This window comes from Callospermophilus lateralis, unplaced genomic scaffold, assembly GCF_048772815.1.
Source record: "Callospermophilus lateralis isolate mCalLat2 unplaced genomic scaffold, mCalLat2.hap1 Scaffold_73, whole genome shotgun sequence".
Taxonomy (NCBI): Eukaryota; Metazoa; Chordata; class Mammalia; order Rodentia; family Sciuridae; genus Callospermophilus; species Callospermophilus lateralis.
The window spans coordinates 113,548-121,184 of NW_027515346.1; the positions used below are offsets into that span (position 1 = coordinate 113,548).

The 7,637-nt window shown below is 44.6% G+C and overlaps 1 long non-coding RNA gene across 1 annotated transcript; it reads left to right on the forward strand.

Moving 5' to 3' along the window:
* Window positions 1-2,033: 2,033 nt before the first annotated feature.
* On the forward strand, window positions 2,034-6,801 carry LOC143389402 (uncharacterized). Its single transcript, XR_013090130.1, has 3 exons — window positions 2,034-2,097; window positions 5,653-5,735; window positions 6,740-6,801. It is a non-coding gene; the product is annotated as an uncharacterized LOC143389402 (long non-coding RNA).
* Window positions 6,802-7,637: the final 836 nt, after the last annotated feature.

Consider the following 7,637-nt stretch of genomic DNA (forward strand, 5'->3'; position numbering starts at 1 on the left):
AAAGCACTGGGTCCATTCCTGGGCAACATGTATACACACACACACACACACACACACACACACACAGGAGAAAGAGACAAATAATGCATAACATCCCTAATATTTGGCAATCAAACAGCATAACTCCAATTAATCCAGGAGTCAAAATACAAATAGAATTTTTAAACACTAGATAGCTGATATAGGTAACTTATATGGAGTGCATTTATTTAGTGTTGAGAGGAACATGGGTAGCATTAATTGTTTCTATTAGAAAAAAAAATAGTTTCAAAATAATTATCCAGAGCATTCACATTGAAAAGAAGAAAAAAAATCAATCTATGTTAAAATATAATAAATATTAAACTCAGAATCAGTGAAATAAAAGAAAATGAATGAAGAAAATTCAATGCGAATCTGGATATTAAAAAAAAGAAAACATATAATTGATAAATTCCTAACCATACTAATTGAAGAGGCGGGCAAAAATTGTCAATATAAGGAATAAAAGCAGAGCACCTTGAATGACCCCATCCATATTAACAGGAAAATAATATAATGCTACATAACTCTTGATCCTCAAATTTGACAATTTTGTTTAAACAGATAAATTCCTGGAAATAGATTTTATATTAGTCATTTTAAATGAAAAGGAAACTTGAATTGGCAAATCTCCTTCCTCAGTTTCCCAATAATTGGGATTACAGATGTGTGCCACCATGTATTGTCTTTGTCTAATTTTCAAATCAATTTTATTTTGAATAAGAAATGTGTGAAATTATATAAAGAAAACATAATTTTATTTGTATTAATACATATGAGTAAGTATACATACCTTCCTAAAAGAGTCCTGTAAGGAAAATATAATTTCCTGCTTGTACTGGCAGGTGGATTCCTCATAAGTAGCAACCTTTGCAGCCAAACAGCTCTTGATAGCAGGCTCTGCCCCCACCAGTCTTCCAGCAGCTCCCAGAAGCTCACCACCAATCTTTATTGCAGATACCAAAGTCAAAGTCCACCCTGGAAAACAAGAGAGTGCGTGCAGCTACGGTATGTAGACCTCTTGGGTGGATGCCATTGGTTTACTGTTATGCTAATAAGGGTTTGTAAAAAGTAGCAAGACTATTGGTCCAAATTCATAAACTGTGCATGTCACCACGCCCCTTGATGAGAAACCGGAAGTGAGGGCAGAGCGTGAGTCTCTTTCCAAACGAACGTTAGCTCAGCCCCCCTCACGTTCCTTGTTGCTTCCTGAGAGCAGGAGCCCGACCAGGTCCGGGAGCTGGAGCCTTCAACGCCGCCCCTGGAGCCGCTGCCTATGCTGGAGCGCCAGAGGAGCTCCTGCCACCGGAACTGCCGCCGCCATCGAAGCTGCCCGAGCTGCCGCCAACGCTGTCTCAGGAGCCAACACCGCGGGGAACCAATGATGCCGCTGCTGCCGCCCTGAGCCAACACTGTAGCCTTCAGAGCACAGGAATCTGTAGAGCCAATGCCACGTTGGAGCCGCTGTTGCCGCCACCGACGATGCTGCAAGAGCGCAGGAACCCTGGCAGAACAATGCTGCCTCAAGAGTGTGGGATCCCTTGGGGCCAGAGCATGAAGCCGCTGCCGCCCCCAGAGCACAGGAACACCTGGAGACAACGCTGCGACCCAACACAGGAGCCGCTGCTGCCAGAGCATGGGAGTGAAAGCTCCTGAGCACAGGAACCAGAGCACAGGAACTGTTGGAGCCAACGCTGCGCCAGGAGCACGGGAGCTGCCTTTGCTGCTGCTAGAGAGTGGGAGGGAACGCTGCTATAGTCGCCCTTTCCTGGACACTGGAGCCACCCGCCGCCGCCATCCACAGAACACACTATCGCCGCTTTCAGAGTTCAGGAGCCGGCACCAGCACCTCCGCCTCCAGGAACAGGAGCTCAGCCCTTGCCAGAGCACAGGAACCACTGAACGCAGGAGCCACTGCCGCTAGAGTTCAGAGCCGCAACAACAGGACCCTAGCCCAAAGGATGCTGCACAAGTCTTGGCGGTGGTGGCTTCTGCAGCTAAGGCGGGCGCAAGGAAGGACAGCCCGATCACCCGCGGATTCCTGTCTTCTCCTCCTGGAGTGCCTTGAAGAAGGTGGTAGGTGCTGAGACACACTCAGGAGTGTGCAGGCTCCTTGGGTGGGAGGTGAGGATGGGGGTGGGCAGTGGCTTCTCTAGAGGTGTCCCGTGGCAGCAGGAAACACCACATTAGAAGCCACTCATCCATTGGGGGCATCTGCCTCCACAGGTCTGGAGATATGGTTGTGAGGCTAAAGGCAACGGGATACCTCTGGTGTCTGTAAGTTGTGTGAAGGGGCAGATGTGGTGTGAGGATCACCTAGGTCGGGGGCATAGCTTAAAATGTCTGGGACCCTGTTTTGTGGAGAAAAGGTGTGTGGGTCTTAGTGATCTTAAAGGAGAGACAAGCTCTTGGGGACAGGCAGGTCTGCTGTGGGGATGATGTTGAAAGAGATTGATAAAAGGATCCTAGCCTGCAGCAAAGGGGAGAGGTTCAGTTTGATGACATAAAGACTCTCAGGCACCTCCACGTTCTCAGTACTTGGAGTGATCTCTAGGAGACAGGAGGCCCTCTCCTGAGTGTCCTCCCCCATTTCTAGCCACACAAGAGGATGACAGACATGTTTCTGCTTCTCCTCTGTCCTGGGTCCACCTGGAGCTTATTCTGGCTTCTGGATTCATAGCCAACCAACTCCCAGGTGCCTGTAGATGTAGGGAGTGTTTATAGTTGTGGGGGCTCAGGGTAGCATTCCCATGTCTGGACCCAGAGTGAGTGGGTGCACACACATTGCTGTGAGGACATGTGGCTGGAGTATGCATATATTATAAAGTATGTGTATATATGATTGTGTGTGAACTGTTTTTTGTGAGTCGGTATTTCTTTGATTCATGATGAGTATGTGTGAATGAATAAGGCTATGATTATGTGTGTATATGTGTGTGGGTGTGTCATGTGTGTATGACAATTGCCTTGTCAGCCCCCCATCACTCAGTCTGGCATCACCCTGCAGGCATTCTTGCATCTTAAAAGTTGTCAGCCCAAGATGATGCATGGTTGTGTGTGCGTGGGTGTGCATGTGTGTGTATGTGTGTATTGGGGGTTGAAGCATGTAGTTGCAGAACCAAATACAACTAGGAATGCCCTCCCTGTGGAGGCAGACAGCCCTCTAGGGCAGCCTGGAGACTGGGATCTGTTGCTGCCCTCTGCACAGGGAGCATGGGTGTGTATATGTTGTTTGTATGTGTCTCTGTATGTGGATTTTACCCTTTTATTTTTTGAATCAGCTCCAGGATTGATTGTACATTCTAGTGTTTTCCAATAAGGATCTTTGCAAGGAATCCAGGATCCCTTGGAATGGCCTAGAGGTTTTCTGATTATCCCTGTTTTATAAGGAAATTGCAGGTTGGTTGAATTCAGAAGGGCATAATTGAGAAATGGCAGGCAAGAGAGTGTCAGCAAAGCTTCTGGGAGGGCTCTGGCTCATGTCCTGGTTCTAGCTTTGCCACCAGCTCTCTCAGGTCTGTGTCCCAGTTTCTTCTCTTCGCTAGGACTCAATTTTCACATACAAGATGCAATTGTCCTAATGTCCCAATACAGTTCTTTTCAGTGTAGCTTGGTTTAGAGGACAGGCTATGGTGCATGCATTGCACATAGTGACCAGAAGTCTGGGACTCTTTCCTGTGGTCAGACAGGTTTGGGGTTGGAATGAGCCTTCTGTTTGGCTATAGACTGAGGCCTACTCATGCTCAGAGAGATCTGTAGTTGCCCTGCCTGGTGCCTGGGAGGGTCGGGGGCCTAACCTTGCTACATTGGACAGATCTGTTGAACTCTAGATCTGGAATCATCACCAAGTTACATATTGGTGGTGCTTTCTAAATTCTGTGTTGCTGGGGAATAAGAGTTTCCATTTAACAGTGAATAGTATGTACCATACTCTGAATGTACAGTAGGATTATGAGGTGGGTAGTTTGAGGTTCAGAGGGGGCAATGACTTGATCAAGATCATCCAGTCAAGAATGGGAAAATTCAGGACTTACCATCCAGGTCTGAAATCAGAGCCAAGCTTTTACTCACCCATCCATACCACAAATTCTTCCATCCCCTCCTACACAGTGCCACAAACTTGGAATGTGAGAGGGCATATTTTGTGATATATAGATGGGAATCCTGAGGCCTGGAGAGAGTAAGCAATGATTGGAGGACACAGGGCCAGTGGAAGGGAACTGGTTCAGATTTGCAATCTTTGAGCTCTCTTTTGAGCATGGGTTCCCCTAAAGGCTTGGATTAAAAAAATAATATCTGTGTCCCCACAGCAGACCTCCTCCATATTTTTTTCCTTTGTTCACTTTCTTGGCAAGGGACATCTCTTCCAATGTTGGAGAGCAAGTTTTCAGTGGGATAGATTTGAAAACACTTGTTTAGAAATCTGAGCACCAAATCAGGTTTTCACTTTCCCCTTCCTCTGGTTTAAGAGGAGCCATATCCTTGACTGCCACAGCCTCACCATTTTTTTTTCTGAAAGGGGGGTCTTAATCAGCTTTCAAGCTTGGCCTGAGTCTCTGAAGCCACTAAGGAGTTTGTATAGGCTATGAACCTGGAAAATCTGTCCAGTGCTGACCTAGTAAGCCATCAGGTCCCAGGACCAGTGAATCAGCACAAAGTACTTCATCCAGAACTGGGTTCAAATCCTGGAGGCTTTCTTAAATGGTTTGAGAGGGTTTTGTGTCTGAGCTTTATACTATAGGTGCAGCAGTGAACCAGATAGGCTCAACCCCTGCCCTCCTGGTGCTGACATTCTCCTGGAAGAGAGACCCTGGCAGATTCTCAAGAATAATTATGACAGTAATTACAGAAGGCACTTGTCACCGTAAGAGCACCAAACGTGGATAGTGGTGTAGCTTAGTGGTAGAGCATTTGCCTAGCATGCAGGAAGCCCTGGGTACCATCACCTCCTCAGAAAAGAGACACAAAACAGAAACACAGGAAGAATTGCACATGAATAGAGAATCAGGGAAGGCTTCCCTGAGGGTGTGATGTTGAAGAAGATGCTGGAAATATGAGTAAGCTTTTTATGTGGAGGTGTAAAGTAGCTAGAGAAGAGAGAAATCCATTCCAGGCAGGGAACTGTATGTGCCAGAGGCTTTGTTGTTTGGTGGAACGTGGTGAATTTTATGGAACTGAAGAAGCTGGAGCAGAGAAGACAGAGAACTGTGTAGGCTGTAGAGGAAGCAGATTGTGTGGTCTTAGTCTAAGAGCAAAGGGGAAAGAATAGAGAGAATCCTGGGAATATGGAGGGAAGGGAGTGGAGCTGAGATTGATGGCTCCTTCATTGTACTTTCTTAGATAAGCACTGTCTTTACCTTCTCAAGTATTAAGAGTGTGGGTTTATTCATAATGAGTGAAAATTACTTACATGGCTGGATAAACCATGTGAAAACACTTACCACATTTCCCTGAGCTTTTCCAGGGCAAGGTTGTAGCTTTTCCTTTCTTCCTATGTGCCACTAAGCTAAAGATGAAGCCTGGGTGACCTCAGCATGATTTCCTCTGTTTAAGTTCAACAAGCGCTACCTTGGTTCTGTCCTGACTAGCACATACACCTGACACCACTTAATTTTGTTTTGTTTCCCACAGTGAGTAGGGACTGGTTTCCCATTGCCATGATGACTGTCATTAAAGGAAGCAGCCAAGTGATGCCAGTTGATAATGGAATCAAAGTGAGTACTGCCTTGTCAACTGACTCTGGCTTGCCTGGGAGGCCTCTTAATTAGAAAGGAAAAGGCAGGAAGTTGAGGGTGGCAGAAGAGATCCATGGAGGAGGCAGGGAGATCAGGCAGGTTTTACAGGGGAAGGTGCTTTCAGTTCAGTAAACTGGCGCTATTGGGAGGCATGTCACTGCAGAGCCATCTGCACAGCTGCCTAGTGAAGTGTGTTTGGAGAAGTGACCTCCCAGCCCAGGATAGGAGAGGTGGGGCAGTCCAAGAAAGCTGGAGATGCACATTGCTTCCATGGGAGCTCCATGGTTTGGCTCTAACCCAGTCTTTCTTCGTGAACCAGGACAACAGCTTTGCTCCTCCCCCAATGATAGCTTGCCAGATAATATGCAGGTCATCCATTAAATTTGAATTTCAGAAAAGGGGTGAGTACATTTTAATATGTGTTGGTAAATATGGTAACCATACTCCAGAGCAAATTTGGCATTATCTGGAACATTTTGGTTTTCACAGCTGGGAATGCCCTGGCCCTAGGTCCTGTGCATCAAGTTGACATCAGAAAGTTTTAGATTTTTGATTCTTAGATTATGGATGCTCAAACTGTACTGGTAAAATTGGAAAATCTGCTGTCAACTAATGCTTATGTACCCATGCTCACCATGCCTCTTCTAGCTAGTCCTATGTGTATATTCTCTTCTTGAGTAACTCATTCTTACTTCTTTTAAATTGTTTCTTATGCATGTATGGGCTTCATAGGAAAAGTGGGAGCTGTGTCACTTAGCTGAGTTGTCTGGAATAAACTTTTATGGTACTGTATTATTATTTCAATTCTATTTTGAAAGCCTAATGACATCTGAAGGGGAATATATGTGTGTGTATGTGTGTGTGTGTGTGTGTGTGTGTGTGTGTGTGTGTATATATATATATATATATATATATATATATATATATATATATAATAGACTTTTATTCAGGTATAAAGAAAAATGAAATTATGTCATTTGCAGGAAAATGGATGAAACATGAGAACATTATATTAAGCAAAATAAGCCAAGTATAGAAGAACAGGGGACATCTGTTTTCTGGTATATGTTGAAGCTGGAGAGAAAAAAAAGATGATGTGGATCTCATGAACATGAAAGGTAGGCCAGTAAATTAGATAAATGTCCAGGGAAGAGGGACACTTAAGTGAAATATTATGGAATGAAATTGGCCAAATCATATTGTTATATTGTGTGCATGTTCAGATATGTGAAAATCCCATTTTATGTATCATAGTAATGGACCAAGAAAAATTTAAAAAATAGTACAAAAAATAATGGGGAAAAACATACCAACCCTAAACCTGGTGACATTTTATCCCTCATTCTGCCCAGCATGGTGATTTTCAGAAGAATTCACTGAGTTAAGGAGGGGATGCGAGCTTCTGGATGAAAACTTGGGCAGTCTGGACTACTCACTGTGCCTTTGCTATTGCCATGTCTAGAAGGTCTTCTCTTTCACTCTATGTGATTTACTTTATCTCTCCTTCACTTTGTATACCATGAAGTGGCCTATTACCTTTATCTTTTTTGTTTCTTCTCCAGAATTAGTATTAAATTCAACTGAAGGAAAAAGCATATCATTTTGGAGAAGGATGTGTTGGGACAATTTGAAGGAAGTGAAGCTAGTGTTCAGAGTGAAAACTTTTCATGGGAATGTAGGCTGCCCCCAGGATTTTGGAAGTTTGCATATATAGATTTGACCTCTGCACTGGTAGCAGAGACTAGAAAGTAGAAGCGGTGGCATGTTTATTATCTAGGTGGAAGGCCAGAGATCAACCACAAGGCTGCAGCTTCTCTGTGAAAATTGTATGCTTTAGATGTGGCTGCCTGAGCTTCTGATTATACATCTGGTTTGAGGTGA